At 43.2% G+C, this 22,860-nt stretch overlaps 1 long non-coding RNA gene across 6 annotated transcripts in view; it reads right to left on the bottom strand.

The window, feature by feature from the left end:
• Positions 1-1,340: 1,340 nt before the first annotated feature.
• Positions 1,341-22,860, bottom strand: part of LOC147026138 (uncharacterized) — a 74,188-nt gene continuing 52,668 nt past the window's right edge. For all 6 annotated transcript variants that reach the window (XR_015058131.1, XR_015058130.1, XR_015058128.1 and 3 more), the window contains 2 exons: positions 10,656-10,743; positions 1,341-9,948 (listed from right to left, as the gene is read on the bottom strand). This is a non-coding gene — a long non-coding RNA (uncharacterized LOC147026138). The remainder of the gene's footprint in view (positions 9,949-10,655; positions 10,744-22,860) is intronic.

Here is a 22,860-nt window from a genome sequence, read left to right on the forward strand (position 1 = left end):
TATTTTAATTTTACTGTAACAACGATTTATTCGTTGAATTCTTCAACTCAAAGGTAATCTACTTGCTAGAAGGTAAACGTGCAAACATTGGTTCAGTTTGAAAGCCGATTTCCTTGAATCCCGATTTAGCACGACCCTGCTTTTTTCGCGATGACATTTTATGGACCTCAACGATCGCATTATAACAGGGCCACACTGTCGTTTATTATCATTATGAAGTATTATGTGCTGTACAGCGTACATAATTGTATGTGCTATTTTTATACGACTGGCAGCGCTACGTCGGCTGCATCACTCGGCGATAGGAATTTTTCAGCAACATTTTTTTTTCGTTTTTTTTTTCCAGAGCTGGCAGATCCATCGTATATGCGATTCGTCGTTGCCCGGAACGTCGTTAAGCGGTGCATGACTGTATTATAATACCAAGGTTGCACATTAAAAACGGCTCGCCATCACACGATCCCTATGAAATTGCTGTGGCACTTAGCGGACATCCCGACAATGTTTGGGTAGTCTTGGCGTTCCACAGTACTACTTGCATTTTGCACAATGCGTATTTTTGTCATTCCCCATGTACGGTCTGTCGTCTGCTCACAGCTACGTTGTCCTGCTATCCCGTGCATGTGCACGGGTATCGCAAGTATATATATATATATATGTATATGTATATATGTATATATATATATAATATGTATATCTCACTGATTCATCCCATCGTGTATTCAATTATCCTATCTTCCTTCCCACCAATCCTACACTGAGGCAGTTGCTCTGAAAAAATGTGCCTTCTCTTCCTGGAAAGCTAATTCGACCAATGGCAATCGAAGCTCATTCCAAAGTCCATAACAAGGGTGTGTGCACTCTCAGGAGAGCCAGTAAACAATATCTGTCCAACCGGAAGAATTAACTTTCAAATTTTTCTGCCTCTTCTAAAAACTGATGGCACCTTGTTAAGTCCATCTCTGGAAAATGATCTTCCATCCCTTCCCTCTGATGAGGATTTTTTTTCTTCAACCTCGTTGTGATAGTCTTATTTAACTTACAGGGGGTTTTAATGTTTAGCCGACTCGGCTTTAATCTATGTACTCAAAGTGAAAGGCACGCCGAGTTAAATGATTGAACCACAACAAGAGCACTCCTTCAGGTTTAATTTCATTCTCTGCTTGTGAGTTCAAAAAACTCAGATGTCGGCATCCATCAGTTTATTCTCAAGTTTCTCTCACAATGAACTTGAGAACCCTTATTTGTTGTGGAACTTTATTGGGTTATATTTTATTTATTCTTACTTTTTAGTTAACCGTTTAATTGACCTAATTAATTCACTTTCCACAACGTCAAAGTACATTACATCAGAAAGTTTTATTATTACTTGGTCAGTCTCATGGAGTTGTGTTTGAGCAACCACCGAGATGCTATACATCACACGTGCTTGCACTAAAAGAAGATTACAATTTCTGGTATTTATATGCTTTTCATGGGAGAGTGGTGGGGGCTGTTAAGCCTTAAACAAAGAACTCCAAAATGCAATACGTGTCTTCTCGGTGAAAAGCAACTTTGTAATCATAACAACCTTGGTGTTATCAGAAAGGTCACCTTGTTCCAGAGCAAGACAATCTTTTTATCAACATTTAGGGCAAAGACTCTTGGCGAAAGGGAAGGAAGACTGACAGCCAATTAGTGTTACAGCATAAAAATTAAATTTATAAAACACCAGCACAATTACAATTGAGTACATTAATATAATTATTTCTTCCACAGTTCTCCCATTTTTTCCTTAAGGAAAATTTGAATAATTATATTACACATGTTTACCATATTCCGTTCCTGAAGGAGAAAAGATTTTCATTACATAAGTTCAATCAACAAATGGCAGTGAGTGCTCATATCAGAAAAATGAGTTTCCATTTAATTCATGGCATGTTCATCAGCACGTGTCACACATTGAAAAAACCATGCTTCCCGCAATCAGAAGATAAACAGGTCAGGGTGGAGATAGAGCACCCAAAGGGAAACACAGTCGAAGCACTCCTTGAGCTGAAGAGAAGGTAGATGTTGGCAGGTACGAGCTTGGGCCCGTTATTGGGTTGAAGGAGATGAAAAGGACTCGAGGTGAAGAGAGATCCAGCCCCAACAGAGCCTGGGGCCTCGCAGCAGCAGTTTGTGCAATCAGGTTTGAGTCGCCAAGCGAGCTGTGCGTGTTAGATGCAGTGGCAGCACGAGCCCCCATTTGCACCATTGATCACATGTTGCAGAGGACTCGCTGTGTGGATTTTAGGCCTTCGTCGTGCAGAGATGGAGAAGGAGGAGACTGAGTAAGAGCAGGAGCCTGAGTCAGGAGTCACAGAAAGAGTATGACTGAGTAGAGTAAGAGTAAGAGTCAGACTTTTGTATGCTTTTATTATAAAAGTATCAAAACACACCAGAAAAATAGCACCACAAAGTGGGCGTAACCCCTCAGCCCCTTGACGCAAACCAATTTCAAGATGGTGGCCATATTGAAAATGGCAGCATGGCACACACACACACCACACCAGATCAAGTGGAAGTCGAAAAAAGAAAAGAAAAGCAGAGCACCCCATCTGTGATGTCATTTGACATTTATTTTTGCTTTGCAAAATAAAATCAATCTGTCAAGCCGTTCTCAAGTTATTGTCCAGAAACCAATTTCAAGATGGCTGCTATGGAGGCCACATTGAAAGTCGCAGCGCACCCATTTTCGAAAGGAACCTTACTCTACTCAACCCCAACACACCCTGCAAAAATGGATTTAATCGGACACGGCGTTCTCCTCGAAATTGTCGGAAACCAAAAGTTGACAGATGCCCGGACAACGCCTGTGACGACAATACCCCTTAGCCAATTCAGGCTGAGGGGTAAAAAAGCACACTCCATAAAAACAAATCCAAACGATTTGACAGCAAAAATAAATTCAACAAAAGCAATACAGCACATGTGGTTAAGCAAATGAGTATACAAATGTTATTGAAAGAACCACTTATCACTTTGCCACCAATATCTGCCATAATTGTAAGTAAATTTCAACTACTAATGCATGACGAAACACTTGTTTATGGCTAATATAAAAGAGAATGATGGCATAAGAAGAACTTCGCTTTCAGCATTCGGCGTGAAATGCCATGGTGGGCGGAAATGACGTCTTTCGTTCGTTCGTACATGAGAGGGGAGCGTTTCTTGTTTTTTTTTTTCCGTCAAGCAATAAATTCAATGGTTTTCACAGATATAACACATTAGTTTCACAAATTTCCATTGAAATACTCGCGTAATTCCGTCAATTTTTGCCATTTCCGTCTCGGTTACGCACTGCCATCTACCGGACGGCCGTCATTGGCTCACTTGAAGCGCGTGGGGGGGGGGGGGCGGGGGGAGGGGGACACTGGGGACATGTCAAACTCGGTGCAATTGTATACAGCACACGCGCAGTAACAAGGGTGTCTGTTCATGTGAAAACCACCACAGAATAATACATATATGCAAAAAGTAAGCGTGATTACTTTACACTTTTACAAACAGATTCCATCACGAAAAGAAACTCAAAACCTCATCAGTGCACCACTGATCACCCACAATATCCAGGCTCAAAAGATAAGCCTGCTCCATTTTTACTCGTGCCAAAACCATACCTTTAAAGCACAAAAGCACATTTGCATTTTCCCCTTCAATTTTGCTTTCCTGGTTTTATAAATTGCCAGTTTAGCAATGCCCAACAGAAAAGACAAAAACGAGAGGACTGGTTTACTTTTATAATTCTATTCCCCCCGATTCCATAAATAAAGACTGGAAAGGAAAAAAACAAAATTACATTTATAGAAAAGCTGTTGAAGGAAGAGAAAGAGGGGTACCAATCTCTGACATTCAATGAAAATGTGGGCAACATTTTCAATCAAATCACAAAAAGGACAAGAAATTAGAACAGAAGAATTAAACTTACGGAGTAATGTCTATGTGACCAGGGCTTGATGTGCTCGTCTCCAATTCAGGTCTCCAGTTTGCCCAAGAGTTGGAGAACTATACATTTTGTTCCACACTGGAATTAAAAAAGCTCCAGCAGGAAAGGTCTCACTCCACCGATTTTTCAACAGTTTTGTAAAACCAGGTATACATGCTTACAGACATGTTGTGGATAGACATTTTCCCCATGACGTGAAACACACCAATTTCCTCTAAGTTTGAGGAGAACACACCCTCTTGTTTTTTTGAGCCAATTTGAAGTTCAGGGAAATAGAGACGTGAGTCGACCACTTCATGCACCCCAGTCCACCCGATGATTAGTCTGTGAAAGGTTTGAATCACTGCTTTCAAGACATTTTCCACAATACGAACAGAACGAACACCAGTTTTTAATGAAAGTGAGCTTACAGGTAGCCAGGCTTTTGGGGATGGCTGCAACAGGTCTCGCACTCCGTTTATTCCAACACTGATGAAACAATGCATAAATGACCTGGAGGTTGAAATTCTAGAGAATAAAGGATTCCAAACTAATGGCTCATGTACAAACTTTTTGGCATCGTATGATACCTCTAAACGTTGCACTCCGAAGACTTGCCAAGCATTCAAAAGGCTCTGATGAAAACTGGGGGAGCTGAGACATGTCAACGTGTTGCAGGTCGATGAGGAAAAGTTCACGGTCATATTTCAGACCTTACACTTTCTGCAACCAGGCGTTTGTGAGAGGTCTCCAAGGAACACACTCACTGTACAGTAGGCGCATCATCGTGGAAATTCGTAATGCCATTATCCGACTTGGGATATGCATCGGATTTTGACCACCCGCATTTCGGAGTCTGCAGACCACGTCTGGGCCCAGCCAATGGTGGCCACCCCAGAAAAAATCAGTCAGAACCCTCTGAATGCCTGTGACAAGGTATCTTGGAGGTTCAAGTGGGATAACTTTATGCCAAATAAAAGCAACCACCAGGTTATTTATGATTGACACCCGTGTCTTAAAGGCGCTGTCACACCTTGACGATTTAGCCAGCAATGGCAAGGTATAAAAATATATGTAAAACGTTGGCGTACGCTGAAATTTTGATGTTTTTTTTTTAAGTTTTGATCGTATTCATAACGTGTTGGTCGTATGCATAACATATTAGTAACGGGCACAGAACGTTTCATTGTCTTATAGATAACTTATACCAATGAATGCTTAGCCTGTTGTCAGCGTTCACAACCTATGCTCAACGATAGTTTAACTTAGGCATAGCGCGCTGCACGTAAGCGTGCTGCACGTATCGCCGACAAACTCGTGGCGTAGCCTGTTAAAAACCTGCCGCTCGCCGATTTAAATCATAACCGCCTGAAAATTGAAAGTGTCAACCACGCAGTCACACCTTGACAATTTAGCCAGCGTATGCCTGACGTATGCAAAATTTGTCTCAAACGCTGGCACACATCAAATACGTTATGGGTAAGTTGTGTATACGTTAAGAGCACGCTGAAAAACGATGAAGTATGCTGTCATATTTTGTGATACGTCTCGTACGTCGTGAAATTTCAAGCATGCTGAAAATTTTACGACGTACTCGCCATCCGGCTCACACATTCCGCTACGCTGGGAATAAGTTGTAGGCACATTACGCGATCGTCGACACACGTCGACACAAGTTCCTTGTAAGTTCCTCATAAGTCGAAACACGTCGAGGTAATGTTTACCATACCCGAAACTTATTTTCTCCGTCAAAGCACATTTTCTTTTTTCTCCATGGCTCCGTGAAGGCACGTGACGAAATATCTGAAGTTGTTGTTTTTTTTTTTTTTTTTTAGTTTATCACGAATTTTAAAATATATTCGGACATTTGCTTTTAAGTTTCGACGTCGATGTGACAATATCCTCAAACAGAAAATATTCACAGAGGAGGAACTAAAAATAAGACATGAGCAAACTGAAGTGGCAATCGGACGTGACGTAACGGCACATGACGAAATATCAGAAGTTATTGTTTTTTTGTTTTTTTTTAAATGCTGCCAATACACCATTATACGGTAGCTGTAAATTTGAAACGCGTTCAGTAAGTTCTGTGGTCGTCCAGAAGACGTCAATCAAATACGTCTACATGCGTTGGAGGTACGTTACACATAGGTTCAAAGCACGTTACTCATAGGTTAGAAATAAGTTTTGGGTACGCTAAGCATTACCTCGACGTGTTTCGACTTATGAGTAACTTACAAGTAACGTGCCTCGACGTGTGTCAACGATCGCATAACGTGCCTCGACGTGTGTCAACGATCGCATAACGTGCCTCAACGTGTGTCAACGATCGCATAACGTGCCTCGACGTGTGTCAACGATCGTGTAACGTGCCTAAACACGTTACTCATAGGTTATAAATAAGTTTCGGGTACGCTAATCATTACCTCGACGTGTTTCGACTTATGAGTAACTTACAAGTAACGTGTGTCGACGTGTGTCAATGATCGCATAACGTTCCTACAACTTATGGCCAGCGTAGCGGAACGTGTGAGTCATACGCTGGCATACGTCATAAAATTTCAAGCATGCTAAAATTTGAGGACAACCGCAAAGTACGATGAAAGCCAGCGTACTACGACGTATGGCAATGTTTTTCAGCGTGCTCTTAACGTATACAAAACTTACCCGTAACTTATTCAATGTGTGCCAGCGTTTTAGACAAATTTTTCTTAAGTCGGCATACGCTGGCAAAATCGTCAAGGTGTGACAGCGCCTTAAGCGAGAGAAGTTGGTACAATCTTCTCCACCTTGCCAGTTTAAATTTAATTTTTTCCAGGAAGTTCTCCCAATTTTTTTGTTCATACGCTTCAATTCCTAGAAATAAGCCTAAATATTTAAACCCCTCACGACTCCACTGTATTCCTCCTGGTAAAACAGGCAGGGATGAGGAAGGCGATCTGGGGCCCACCTAAAAAGCTACACTTTTTTCCAATTTATCCCTGCAGTGGAAGCAAGCTCAAACTGGGTAAGGCAACGAGAGACCTCAGAAACATCTTTTTGATTTGCAATAGCAACACAAATATCATCAGCATAAGCTGAAACAACGACTTTGGAGTTTTGTGAAAGAGAGACTCCTAACACTGAGTAAAACTAATAAAGGTTCAACGGATAGATTGTAGAGCATGCCTAATATCGCACAGCCCTGACAGATGCCTCACTGAAAGGGGAAAGGGTAACAAAGACTATTATTAACCTTCACCAGACAAGATGCATTTTTGTACAATAACTTAACATAAGCAATAAAATTTTCCCGAAACCCTGTTCTCCTTAATACATCAAACAAAAAAGAATGGTTAACACTGTCAAAAGCTTTTTCTTGATCTAAAAGTAATAAACCAAAACCAGGAGATGTAGTTCGACCGAGACTGATCAAGTCTCTCACCAAAAAAAAATTATCGTATGTGGAACGTTCTGGAACACAGTATGATTGATCAGTGCCAATCAAGAAAGAGATGACTTCCTTTCGACGGGTTGCAAGTGCTTTTGACGATATTTTAGAGTCCGTGTTGAGGAGTGACACAGGCCGCCAAATTTGTGGTCTCATGCAGGTTTCCTTTCTTCGGAAGGAGACACAAAACTGTCCTCCGGCAGCTCAATGGCCATTCACCTTGTTCAACACTCTCCTGAAAGACCTAAAGAAGAGTAGGGCCTAGAATGTCCCAGAAAGCCTTATAAAATTCAGCCGGAAGGCCGTCTCGTCCAGGGGCTTTCCCATCCTTGCTATCCTTGAGCGCAGCATTAAGTTCTCCAAGAGAAATGCCAGGCTCAAGCAATTGTTGTTGGTCTTCAGACAAAGAAGGGAGCTGTTCAAGCATCACATTCCTGTTCTCCTACTTCACAGCTCTTTTTGCGAAGAGTTTAGAAAAATAGTCTTGTAGTTCATGCTTGATATCACTCTGGGAGGTCAAGAAATCACCACCAGAAGAGTGCAAAGCATGGATTTGTTGAGAGGTCTTGACCGTTTTTTCCAAATTGAAGAACCCTTTGTTTGATGTGTCAAGTTGGATTTTTTCGTTCCGCAGTCGGACGAATGCACTGGCTGCCCGCTCTTTCACCATTTCAGCCAGAAGGGTCCTTTTCTCCGACAACTGATGGACATTCACGCTAGACAACCCAGCTTTCTGCTCACAGATAAGTATATCGATTTTTAAAGCAGATATCACACCAAAAGCGTTGTATGTGCTGTAAGAGCAGTATTGTTAGCAAAAACATTTGATTTGGGACTTTGTGCAGTCCCACCATTGTCTTAAGTTCAAATATGAACCCTTTTGTGACTCGCATTTTTCCCATACCATTTTAAAAGCTTCTATAAAATGTGCACTTTGTAAAAGTTTCAAATTAAAAGTCCAATATGCACTTCCACAGACATGATGAGGAAAGCCACACACCAAAACAATCATGTGATGATCGGAAAAACCAGACGGCCTTATATAAGAGTTCTTAACAATGTTTACCATTTAATGATTAACATAAAATCTGTCTCGGTGAGCCATCATCAAAACATTTCTTGATATACAAACCCATGCATACTGATGGATATTGTGGTTTTGTACCCACCACACATCCACCAGTTTAAACTTTTTAACGAGCTGTGCCAAAGGCCTTGCACTGGATGGATGAGGCTCACAAGTGTTCCGATCAAGTTGTGGGTTGAGGGTGCGGTTGTAGTCACCCCCCAGACACAACAACATGGTTAAGTCATTGGTGCTTACAAACTCTGCCAACTTGTACAGAAAGGCACCTCTTTCAGAGTTAGCACTAAGACATTAAACATTTGTCATGCAACTCTTTAGGTTACTACTGACAAATTGCAGAGATAGTAAGTAACCTTTGCAAATTTCCTTACAAGTTATCTCCGAAGGCTGGAGTCGAGGATGCAAAACTATTGCCACACCAGCCTTGGCCTCAACAAGCGCACTCGAGAGAAAAAAAGACAACCTTCAAAAATTTTACACCACTAATCCTCAGAAAACTGATTTGCATGCGTCTCCTATAGTATTAGCACATCGATTTTTTTTTTCATTTTGGAAGAGCTGAAATACCTGGAGGCGACGCACACAACTGCGGCCTTCATTGATGTTCAGGGATGCTACTTTTATCTCCATTCTGTTAGTTATTCTTGAAGCTCTTTACCAGCCCGAGTAACACATTTCCTTAACCTTTGGAATTGACGATTAACATGTTCACCTGATGAGGTTCACGAATTGTACTCCTTGCAGTTTTAATGAAATCGTGTAAATTCGTGAAGTAATCGTTGATTTTTACGTATGTTTTCCTGAATGTATCATCCAGGAATTTAATCATATTTTCTTGAGACACTAAGGTTGTGTTGTTTACCCCCTCATCCTCTTGAGAGCTTAAAGCACTGAAATGTGGGGTAGAAGAGGTTTCATCTGAATCAAGTGCTTCATCTATGGCCTCTCCTATTACTTGTGGAACACTTACTTTTGGTTCAACAGAAAGTTCTGCTCTGTTTACAGACCCCTCTGAATTTGCCTTGTCCATGTCCTTCCCCTCTACAACCCTTACATCATCATCTGTGAGGGAGGGGTTGACATTTAACTCACAGGGATTTTCCCCTTTATCTATTTCTCCATCACTGTCAGACATTCTCGGGGTCGGACATCCGGGAACTTCACAGACCCATAATGCAATGTCCGCATAGCAACGCTGGCGAAGGGGAAAACAAAGTACCTCGTTCGCTCGGATCGCCCTGCTATGCGTTGCACCGTTGTATGTAGCGCTATCGCACAGCACTCGACTCGTACCTGTTACAAGTTTGTTTCTTTCGTAGCCTTTATTACACATTATTATTTGCAACAATACCGAAAAGTTGCTGTATTTTCAGTTGCACTAATAACAAGGCAAAAAATTCAGAACTCTCCTTTTATCTCATACCAAGTCGGACCGAAGGATGGTGAGGTTCTTCGGTCACTCTCTATGATGGCTTGACGTCAGCTCTGAAAAGGACATGGTTATCTCCAACATTTTTGTGTAGCACAGTATGCACCCAACCAGAGACAAAAAATTTGTGGGCTTCCAGTGATCGGTAGTTTTTCATTGCCTCATGTGTAAACACTCCATGAGATTAAAAAAGAAAAATATATTCTGTGGTTAGGTATTAAAATAGTACCAGGGCAATTAAGCAATGGTACATCACGCAAAAACATTAATGCCTTGGCCCTTGATTGCCATTAATAGGATTAGAACTTGCAAACTAAATGCAATGACAATGTGTCAGCCTTTCCTTTAAGTTCACTGTAGTCTTGTCTTCAGCCCAGGCACTGAAACTCAGCAGCCACAAGAAATAGCCACGCACTGCTACATCATTACAAAACGTAGAGACACACAGGCACACATGCTCACTCACATTGGGCAACGTTCATACACAATTTTTAAATCAGGGATAACACAGAATATATACAACATGAATGTGAGAAATATTTTAATCATTCATTGACATTCTTGCTGGGTCAGTGAGTGACCCACAACTAGCACAGATGACTCACTGTCACACAGTGCAGACAAAGCAGGTCAATTAAAACGATTACTAACTAGCCACGTCAGCTCAGGAGTTCATAAATAATTGAAATAATATATTAACACTCCAGTACAGTAATATTTGATAATACACAGTTAAAACTTGGTTTAAAATTGAATTACATACCTGGTGTCTTGACTAGATACGTGTATATGTCCGGGTATTGCACGTTCGGCCATTCCTTCGGGTTGTCGATCCACGAATCACCGGGGTACTGGTAGGGGCAAGAATCGAGCCCAATTAACTGTATTTTGGCTCGATATCTGGCCAACGCATCACCTGACAAATGTTCCATATATTGATATGACAATGCAAACACTTGGGTGAACACAATTTATCAACAATTTATCTGAAATACATCGACAGAAAAAAACAAATCACTCAGCTTTGCATGCAAGTAAACCACAATGTATGTGCATCTGCGATCGGTGCTGCGTTTGTTTTCCCCTTTGCCAATATGGCGGTCGCGTTACAAGCGAAGTCACGTGACTGTGACGTATGTCCGACCTCAAGAATAGCTGTTAACTCGTCTGAACAAACTTGGCTGACACGACAAACACTTAAAACATCCTGAAATACTTCACTGTTCTGTGTCCCGCTCAGTTGGCCAGTGGAGCAAGTGAAGTTTCCACATCCGCACACGACTCCGGTACCACCAAGGGGTTTCCAATGTGAGACATACCTTGGAGTTCCACCGATCCTGACACGATCTGGACCTTATTCTGCTCCTTTGCATCAAAGGCATCAACATTTGACCGTTTTTGGCCTTTTTTCCTAGTATCCGTAACAGATACCTCCATATCGTCCACACTGTCCTATACAGTGTATGGTAAAGGAGAGGAAGCAACCACTTTCACTTCCTCATTTGGTGGGGGTGGATTAATTACATCACTAATACACACCCTCTCACCAACACCGGTCGGGGTGGACGAGTCCAATTCGTCGTATACCTCAGCCGGTGGGGGGGGAAGGGGGGTCGGGGGGCTAGGCTCCCGATTCACCTTCACTCCATTAGGTTGTGGTGAGGAAGAATTGTTCCTCACCGCACCTTCACTTTCTTACAGTGTAACCACATTGGGACAAACACTCTTCACATGCACGTAAGCTCCACACCCAAAACATGTCATAACCTCTGAGAAGGCAAACATTTTGTATTCAAATCCATCGATTTTTACACTGAGTACGACATTCAGTGTTTTTCCATTTTCAGGTAGTATCAGATAAACCACTCTTTTAAAGGACATGACGTGTTTAAATTTATTGCTAAAGCCACTGTCACACCTTGACGTTTTAGCCAGCGTATGGCAACGTATCAAAATGTATGTAAAACGCTGGCGTACGCTGAACTATTGATGTTTTTTTTTAATTTTTGGCCATATAATAACGTGTTGGACGTATGCATAACGTATTAGTAACATACACAGAACATTTTAATCACATATAGATAACTTATACCAACGAATGCTGAGCGTGTTGTCGGCATTCACAACCTATGCCCAACGATAGTATAACTTATGCATAGCGCGCGGCAGCATATTGCCGACGATCACGTGGCATAGGCTATTAATAGGCTGTGGCTCAACGATTCAAATCACAACCGCACTAGATATCGAAGTGTGAAGCCGCTGTCACACCATGACGTTTTAGCCAGCGTATGCCGACGTATGAAAAATTTTCTGAACCAAGCTGGCACACGTCGAATACGTTATAGGTAAGTTTTGTATACGTTAAGAACACGCTGGCATACGTCGTAGAATGCTGGCATGTGTTGTAGTACGCTGGCATATGTCATTGTACGCCGAGTACGTCGAGAATTTTTAGTATGTTGAAAATTTCTCGACGTATGACACACATTCCGCATACGCTAGCATAAGTTGTCAGCACACTACGCGATCGTAGACACACGTCGACACACGTAATTTGTACGTTACTCATAAGTCGAAACACGTCAAGGTAATGGTTAGCATCAGTGTTCCAGACTCCCTGGTTGTTTTTTTTTTCTTCGGTATGACGGTTATGATTTAAATCGTTGAGCGGCAGCCTTTTCATTATATTATATTATAACCGCACTTGATATCGAAGTGTCAACATGACAGTCATACCGAAGGAAAAAAAACCAAAAAACAGGGAGTCTGGAACACTGACACTAACCATTACATTGACGTGTTTCGACTTATGAGTACCTTACAAGTAACGTGTGTCTACGTGTCAACGATCGCGTAACGTGCCTACAACACGTTACTCATAGGTTAGAAATAAGTTTCGGGTATGCTAAACATTACCTCGACGTGTTTCGACTTATGAGTAACTTACAAGTAACGTGTGTCAAGGTGTGTCAACGATCACGTAACGTGCCTACAACTTATGGCCAGCGTTATGCGGAACGTGTGAGTCATACGCTGGCATACGTCGGGAAATTTCAAGCATGGAAAATTTGTCGAACAGCTCGGCGAACTACAACGTTTGCCAGCGTACTACGACGTATGTCAGCGTGCTCTTTACGTTTACAAACTTACCCATAACATATTCGACATGTGCCGGCGTTTTAGCCCAATTTTGCACACGTCAGGCATACGTTGGCTAAATCGTCAAGGTGTGACAGGGCCTTAACATTACGCTTTGGCACCATTGAGATCCTCGACACAACCTTACCGAACTTGTATAACTGGTTACACAAGTCCTGGTTCCTTATAAATGGTGCAATATTATTAATGTTAAGGCCTGGTCACACCTTGACGTTTTAGCCAGCGATGGCAACGTGTTAAAATTTATGTAAAACGCTGGCTTACGTTGAACTTTTGATGTTCTTTTTTTAAAGATTCGGACGTATTCATAGCGACTTGGTCTTATGTATAACGCATTGGTAACAACACAGAACGTTTCGTTGTGTTATATATAACTTATACCAACGAATGCTGAACCTGTTGTCGGCCTACACAACCGATGCCCAACGATAGTCTTAACTCAGGCATAGCGCGTTGCACGCATCGCCGACGATGTCGTGGCGTAGCCTATTAAAAGGCTGACGCACAACGATTCGAATCATAACTGCCGTAGAAATGGAAGGGTCAAAATCGCGGTCACACCTTGGCGATCTTGCCAGCGTATGCCGACGTAACAAAAAGTGTGTCTAAAACGTTGGGGCACGTCGAATACGGTATGGGTAAGTTTGGTATGCGCGAGTAGAACGCTAAATACGCTATCATAAGTCGTAGTAAGTAGAGTACGTCAAGAAATTTTGAACATGTTCAAAATTTTACGACGTACTCGGCGTATGACACACGTTCGCATGCGATGAGGATAAGTTTTACACACGATATGTGGACGCTTACACACGTCCACAAAGGCTACTTATAAGCTACTCATAAGTTGAAACACGTCGCGGTAATGTCTTTTTTACGCGAAACTTATTTCTAACTTATGTTTGACGTGCTTTGAACCAATTCTTTACGTAGCCCCAACACACATCGACGTATGTAGACGTATTCCAATGACGTCTTCCGGTCGACAAAAAAAATAAATGAACGTGTTTCTAGGTTACAACTACCATATAAAGACGTGTTCCCAGCGGTTTTGGGAATTGGTATATAAAAATGCTGCTCATAAAAGGAGAACCCAACAGTGTTTTCGAGTCCTTTTTGAGTCGATGTCCATGTCAGCAGTATCAGTATTACTATTAGTATTAGTATTAGTAGTAGTTTGTTCATGTTGGCAGTAGTCGGTGGGTGTGAGGGGGAGGGTGTGGGTTATGATGGATCGTCCTTGCGTCCGCGTGTCCACGGGTAGGTTCATAGGCTGCCACTCAACGATTTAAATGGCTGCATCTCCACTATTGAAAGTAGACGCTTGCGCTCAACAATTGGATTTTTTTTACACTCAACGACTTTTAAACGGTACCACTCAGCTAGTTTCATTGTTTACAATGAACGATTTAAATTGCTGTCACTCGCCTTTGTTTTTTTTTTTGTTTTGTTTTTTTGACGCTGGGGTTTGGAAATTTGAAACGTTTCTTCTGAACGTGTTAAAACGCTCAAACTCGACTATTTTAAATAGACGCTGCTGATGGACAATTGGAATCATAGCCAAGCTAGACATCGAAGTGTGAACATCCTCATCATGCCGAAGAAAAGTTTGAAGAATGCTGCAAATAAGTGTCCTGGCCGTGGCCGTGGACGCTGACGCAAGGACGATCCATTATACCGACGTCTTTCAGCCTATGAGTAACTTAAAAGTAACGTCTGTCGACGTGTGGCAACGATCGCGTAACGTGCCAACAACACGTTAATCATAGGTAGGAAATAAGTTTCGGGTACTACAAACATTACCTCGGCGTGTCTCAACTTATGATTAACTTACAAGTAGCATGTGTTGACGTCTGTCAACGATCGCAGACCGTGCCTACAACTTGTGGCCAGCGTAGCGGAACGTGCGAGTCATACGCCGGCATACGTCGTGAAATTTCAAGCATGAAAAAATTTGAGGACAACCGAAAAGTACAACGTTTAAAGCCAACGTACAACGACGTATGGCAACGTACTACGACGTATGCCAGCGTGCTCTCAATGTTATCAAAACTTACCCATAACGTATTCAACGTGTGCCAGCGTTTTAGAAAAAAAAATTAAAAAATCGGCATACGTTGGCTAAAACGTCAAGGTGTGACCGGGCCTTTAACTTTAACTGTTGGGGCCTGCAAAGCGAACACAGAGAGGTAAGTGTTCGGTTCGATGAACAGGCCATGCTCAACCACCATGGCGACCATGTGTTCCTCCGACACAAACATGACAAACTTCTTATTCATGCGAGAAGCAGCATGAATATTATGTAAACCAACGATGTTACCGATGGCGGAAGCACATCGTTAAGTTCCACCTCACTGGGAGGGAAGCAAAAAACAGCGTGTTTACGAGTTAGTGACTCGAACATCTCGACACGGAAACGTTCACCCGCCATTCTAACTCAAGAAAACAAGTTAATAAACTTTATCGAGAGAAATAAGGCGTTTTCACAAACACCAAAAAATCAACGATTAAAGTTGAGAATTAACAAAGAACACGGTCGCAGTGAACGAGAAAAACCTCCTCCGGCGGCCATACCAGGCCTTTGGCCTACGATTTTCTCGACACGAGACCGTGGGATCTATCTCTATCTCTATCTCTATCTCTATCTCTATCTCTATCTCTATCTCTATCTCTATCTCTATCTCTATCTCTATCTCTATCTCTCTCTCTCTCTCTCTCTCTCTCTCTCTCTCTCTCTCTCTCTCTCTCTCTCTCTCTCTCTCTCTCTCTCTCTCTCTCTCTCTCTCTCTCTCTCTCTCTCTCTCTCTCTCTCTCTCTCTCTATCTATCTCTCTCTCTCTCTCTCTCTCTCTCTCCTCCAGACAGGAAGGAAAAAAAACACGGGAATAAGTCCACAAGTAGAAAAACGGACACATGGGAAACAAAAAATGGTGAAGTAGAAACGCCAAACAGCACAGCAGAGTAGGGTACTCACGACACGAAGCAAGGAGCAGCCATAACAGTACACACAACGTACCAACAGCCAGCAGGGGGCGAGAGAGAGAGAGAGAGAGAGAGAGAGAGAGAGAGAGAGAGAGAGAGAGAGAGAGAGAGAGAGAGAGAGAGAGAGAGAGAGAGAGAAAGAAGGAAGGAAAGAGAGAAAGAGAAAAGAAGGAAGGAAAGAGAGAAAGAGAAAAGAAGGAAGGAAAGAGAGAAAGAGGAAAGAAGTTGGAAGAGTAAAGAGGATGGGAGAGGAAAGAGATGGGGAGAGAGGAAAGAGAGGAGAGGTGGAGAGAGGAAAGAGAGGGAAGAGGAGGGAGATGAAAGATGAGAGAGAGGAAAGAGAGGGGAGAGGAAAGAGAGGGGAGAGGAAAGAGAGGGGAGAGGAAAGAGAGGGGAGAGGAAAGAGAGGGGACAGAGGAAAGAGAGGGGACAGAGGAAAGAGAGGGGAAAGGGAGGGGAGATTGAAGAGAAGAAGAAGAGAGGAAGGAGGGGGGAAGGAGAGGGGAGAGAGAGGAAGGAGAGGGGAGATAGGAAGGAGAGGGGAGAGAGAAAAGATAGGAGAGCGAGGAAAGAGAGGGGAGAGAGAAGAGAAGAATGACAGAGGAAGGAGATGGGAGAGAGAAGAGAAGAAGGAGGGAGGAAGGAGAGGGGAGAGAGGAAGAAGAGGGGAGAGAGGAAGGAGAGGGGAGAAGGGAAAGTGAGAGGAAGGAGAGGAGAAAGAGAAGAGAAGAAGAGGGGAGAGAGGAAGGAGAGGGGAGAGAGAAGAAAGAGAGGAGAGCGAGGAAAGAGAGGGGAGAGAGAAGAGAAGAAGGAGAGAGGAAGGAGAGGGGAGAGAGGAAAGAGAGGGGAAGGAGAGGGAAAAGAGAGGGGACAGAGAAGAGAAGAAGGAGAGGAAGGAGAGGGGAGAGATGAAGGAGAGGAAAGAGAGGGCAGCAAGGAAAGAGAGGGGAGAGAGGAAGGATCGGGGAGAGAGGAAGGAGAAGGGAGAGAGGAAAGAGAGGGGAGCGAGGAAAGAGAGGGCAGCGAGGAAAGAGAGGGGGTGGAGGAAAGAGAGGGGAGCGAGGAAAGAGAGGGTGTGGAGGAAAGAGAGGGGGTGGAGGAAAGAGAGGGGGTGGAGGAAAGAGAGGGGGTGGAGGAAAGAGAGGGGGTGGAGGAAAGAGAGGGGTGGAGGAAAGAGAGGGGTGGAGGAAAGAGAGGGGTGGAGGAAAGAGAGGGGGTGGAGGAAAGAGAGGGGGTGGAGGAAAGAGAGGGGTGGAGGAAAGAGAGGGGTGGAGGAAAGAGAGGGGGTGAAGGAAAGAGAGGGGGTGAAGGAAAGAGAGATGGGGGAGGAAAGAGAGGGGTAGGGAGGAAAGAGGAGGAGGTGGAGGAAAGAGAGGGGTGGAAGAAAGAGAGGAGGGAGAGGAAAGAGGAGGGAGAGAGGAACGAGAGGGGAGAGAGGAAAGAGAGGGAGGGGGGAAGAAAGAGAGGGGGAGAGGAAAGAGAGGGGAAGAGGAAAGAGAGGGGGAGAGGAAAGATAGAGGAAAGATTAGGGAGAGGAAAGAGAGGGGAGAGAAGAAAGAGAGGCGATGGAAGAAAAAGAGGGGATGGAGGTAAGAGGAGGGGAGAGGAAAGAGAGGGGAGAGATTGGAGAGAGGAAAGAGAGGGGGTGGAGGAAAGAGGAGGGTGGAGAGGAAAGAGGATGGGGAGAGGCAAGAGGAGGGGGAGAGGAAAGAAGGAGAAAGAGGAACAGAAAGGTTGAAATGGTGGGAGAGATGGAGGGAGGAATTAAGGGTGGGAGAAAGGTGAGAGAAAGGCACCTTCCACCGAAGGTGCAAAAGTTTCAAAACCCCAAATGAAAACGTCGGCATTTCTTTTCAAAATATAATTTCGTGTGCACGCGCCAAAATGCCGAGTCATCTTTAACCAAACTGTGCAGTTCGAGCTGAGCAATGGAACTGCACAGTCGAGCTGCGCAGTAGTCTTCGGTCATAACTGAACATTGAGAACTTGTGGTATTATAGAGATGACCGTCACCCCCACACGGGGGTAATTTTTCATAATTTACTTTGGCAATGTCTGAAATGTGTTCACATTTTGTGTGCAATTCTACATGAAGCTATATGCAGCACAATCATTCATGGTTACCCCCACCACCAAAGATGGACGGAAGTTAGGCCAATGTTTTCACCACTGTTTGCCTGTCTGCATCTCTTAGCAGGATATCTCAAAAAGTTATGGATGGACTTGTACGAAACTTGGTGGATAGGTTGGGTAGGTGACAAGGACGAATTGATAAGATTTTGGTGAAGATACGGATCCGGATGAGAATTTTTAAAGTGATTCTTCACCACTGAGAAATCAGGCCAAAAACAATATACTATACTGTGTAGCACAATATTTCCAAAAGTTGTGGATGGGTTGTGACAAAACTTGGTGAACAAGTTTGGTAGGTGACAAGAACTGCAAGCTGATTGGATAACGGTTCAGGTCCGGATGCAGACCCGGCCTATCAGTGGGATACACACCGTTAATTATTCAGCCTGGCGGAGGTATGTGCTCTACCGAGTGCCCTTCTCGTTTATCATCTGTAAAACAAATGTGGTTACACAGCCTGCTGTGCATTTTTCTTTTACACGTGTTTAGGCTCATGGAGGAACTGAAAAACAAAAGGTAGGCAGCAGCTTTATGAATTAGCAATAAGGTACGGATGGGGTGGGGGAATGGGGAAGTGGAGAGGGGTGCATATACACAAGGAGGAAATGAGGAATAACATGAGTAACAATGGCCCAATGAGAAAGGAACAGAATAGGAAAGAATCATCAGCGTGTGTGGATGATGCAATGCATGTGCATGCGTGAACTCACGAGGTAGTGATGGGCAGTGCATTTGAAAGATTGAAGTGAAGAAGGCGACAACAGACACAGGAAGATAATTATACAATCAGGAAGATAAGATGATGAATGAATGCCAGTGGGCAATCTGTCTGGACATTGTGAGGGTGAGCAGATCAGGGCTTCTGGAGGTAATGCATCAGCTGGGGGGGTCCTCGTGTGCAAAAAATGTACCCTAAGTTACTCACTGGAATTTTGAAGTTGACCACTTCCCTTTACAGAAAAACTCAGTTACCATTTCCAGAACCCGGCAATAAGTGCGAAAATGGGTTCCGACAGAAATTGTCGGGCCAATTATTGGGGGTAGTGGAAATGAAAACGACTGTTACTTTGCAGTCTTACACCCGAGAAATACAAACTACAGCTCAAAATGTCGGTCTTGAGACCCTCTTTCATATGATATGCAAATTATGTTCATTGGTTCAAGAATCAGGTCACTTGAGGTCAAAAGGTCAGGAAAATTTGGGTCAAGTGAAAATATGACCTATCCCTGAAACATGACCCACAGAACGTGCCACATCCATATTTTACCCTCTCTGAGGGTCTATCCCATCACCATAGGTGCCAAGGAACACAATCGTATGAATAAAGTGGAATTTGTTGCAATAAAATGAAAACAGCACAGAATGGAAAGCAGTCGACTTTCAATCTGATCACTTTTTGCCATCGCTTAAACGATTTCCTGTTGGGAAACTTAAATGGTGATTATGTCACGCCGTTCACCCGAGTCAGGGGTCTCCAACCTGCAGCCCGAGGGCCACATGCAGCCCCTTAGACGGATTTATGCGGTCTGCGGTTCCATATTAAATTTACATTACAATGTGGCCCACGATACTGCCAATTTGTCAGGGTCAATGATCAAAGCGTTCTGTAATTTTTATTATGATTTTGATTCATATTAGACACATGTGTTTTTATCACGATTATTCATTTATCATATTCGTTGGCAAGAAAAATATATTAAGCACTAACTTTTGTTTAAATTTCCGCATATTAATTAAATATATATTTTTTCCGGAATTTAGCGTCCTTTTTTTGGGTGCGGCCCTCTGCCCCTCAGCACTTTGGTTTTGTGGCCCTCCGCCCAAAAAGGTTGGAAACCCCTGCCCGAGATAGACAAATTAACCCTTAAACAGTTTTCCTTAGAAGACTCTTCCATGTGATATTACTTTTATTGAGATTGGGACAATAATGAGGTCACTAGAGGTCAAAAGGTCACGGAAATTGGGGTCAAGTGAAAATTTCTGTGGAAAATGAACAACAGCACATGCAAGATCCATATTTTTGTCCTCTATTGGGATCAATTTTTTTGGAATAGATACAAAAAATACAGATATGAATGGACAGATATGAATGGAATGTACTTAATAACCACCATTGGGCCTAAACAATAAACAAAAACGGCCACTCCAACATAGTAAGTAAACACATACCAACTGGTCGAATGTGATTCTGGTTTGGAAATACGTATAAACGTATGAGTCGGTCACTCACTTTCTGACGACACAAAATACATTTTGACATCTTGACTTTCCCGAGTCACTTTGACAAGTGCAAAATGTACAACAGGGATTGTTAGAACCGCGGCAAGGACATCTCCGAGTTCCACACTTTTGACATGTGCAGGGGATTGCAATGTCTTCAGGAATTGGATTGTTCCCCCTGCTTGGGACCAGAAGATCATCGATTAATTCGAAACCAAATTGTATTGGGTCAGAGGGTTCGCATGATGAGAGGAGGGACACCATCTCTTTTGTACCAAAGTAGGCTCTCAAAATGTGCAACCAAATGGCATGACTTGTGGGTGGCAGGCCATCCAAACATGACCGCTTGGCATGATGATACCTGTGACTTCAGAGCTGGTTCATGGTTTTCATCGTTGTTCCTTTCTTGAGGACCTGTATCAGATAGGCTTCTACTTTATCAATTACTGTATCCAGGTTACCTGTCGCCACCACAAAGTCCTTTAAGTACATCTCTGGATTGGCTATTAGAGCAGCATGCTTGGCTCCAACTTTACTTGTGTAGTCACACCCAGTTAGTGTGTGGACAGCGGGTAAAACCTGACACAAACTTCGTCCGATCCTCTTTGAAAGGATATGTATTGGAATGTATCTTGTCGAGTCACCAACCCTTCATCCAGAGTTCTTCGAGGCCGTTCGCATTCAGCTCGCTCCAGTAGAACATCAGCAAAATGAACACATCTGTGTCTGACGATAGGACTATGATACGATTTTTACCCTGTTTAACAGCATGCATCGCATGTGGTATAATCCTCATGTCAGCTGCTTCTACATTACACTTGAGTTGTGGAATCTCTACAGGTCTCGATGTCATGGACCAACACGAAACGACGATGCTGTCTGGTCCACAGAAATGACTGACTATAATCTTCAACGTAGGAGCACTCCAATTCCGTACCAGCGCCTCTGCATGAATGAGGGATTCAAATTTTGCTTTGTTGACACTGGATGGCCAAAACCTGTCCATTTCTCGAGGGAGAGGGGTTTCCCTGGACACATCATGCAGTTCTATGGGTGACTTCTTCTCTCACCTTTGCCGCTCAGAATCCTTCAAAGACGTTCCCATGTAGGAATCAAACACAAAATCAATTATCGAGGCACCCTTTGTTGTAGAGGCAACATAGCCTAGAAAGGCATCACAGAAGTCACCAAAATTTTTGGAACTCTGTTTCGATCTTGCGAAGGTTTGCCATCACATCAACTATACAGCATGTTCCCATTGAGTCATCAGGTCTCGGTGTTCTTGGGTCCTGGTCGCTGAGATGAGCTTCAAGTTCATGGACAATTTCACTTTTAATTGGCTTGGTCATTAGGCCTTCGTCATCAAAGAGAGGGGACGTTGTACACACATCGTACTGCAGGAATTCCTCCATAGTCCGTCCTCGTATCTTTGCAATCTCTAGTGTACGTTTCATCTGAGCATCTTCTTGCTTGTTGAGTTTTGCTTTTCCTTTGTGTGGGAATGAATTCTTGTGGATTGCAGCGAAGGTTTTAAGGTTGGTGCGATGAATCGTGTCTGACAGTCGAACGGTCTTCTCTATGTACCTTTCTCTACGAAGTTTCTCTTAGGTATCGTTGCCGATTCACTCCACATTGAGCAGCTGTTCCCTGATATATTCTGACATGACTTCCTTGGTTAAGGTATTGTGGAGCATTTTCTCTTTTGGGGGGAAGTGAGGAAGGAATTCTCATTCTTCTCCATGACATTTAATATGGCTTGAATGTTGGCCTCCTCAAACTCGGTTGCTGCTTTGCTGAATAACCTGTTGACTTCTAACTCATAGGAGGAACTACCTCTACCAGCAAGTTATCTGTGAAGGTTTGTGATGGCAAGCATCTCATGATATATCAGTTCCCACTTGGCAACAAACTTCTTCTTTCTTGAACTACCAATTATTCCTGATGCACTTTTCTGGGCTCTGTTGATAGTCTGTTCCAACGCAAGGTCTGCTCCAACCGCTTTGAAACGTCCCATTGTTCGTTTTACGGCAAATCTGCCCTCCATAAACTCTGAATGCACTTCTGGTGCTATCTCAGGCAGCCTCCTCATGTCCTCAAGGTAGAGGGAGCACCATCTCAAGTAGTTCGTGGAATCAAAAGCAGCAAACAAGGGTAGCAGATCTTATATGGCTTGTACTTGAAGGTTCCAGTTTCCCTCACGATCACACCGAATTAGGTTCTCAAGATGAGACACCAGGTGTAGAAAGGTATTCCAATACCTGAATGTTTCACTTTCCTCACAACACTTTGAAATGAATCGTTCAAATTCATCTACAAGTTCAGATCCGATGTGGTCCTGGCATGTGTGAAGGAGGGGCACACTCTCGGGAGATTTCGCTGCTACTTCTTCTTTCAAATGCAGGAGGGTATCGAGCAGATCCTTGTATTTTACCGATTTGATTGTATTCCTTTGACATTCTCATCGATGAAAAAAA

This window comes from Eptatretus burgeri, chromosome 5, assembly GCF_056783735.1.
Source record: "Eptatretus burgeri isolate ZD-2024b chromosome 5, Ebu_testis_v1, whole genome shotgun sequence".
In the NCBI taxonomy this organism is placed as follows: Eukaryota; Metazoa; Chordata; class Myxini; order Myxiniformes; family Myxinidae; genus Eptatretus; species Eptatretus burgeri.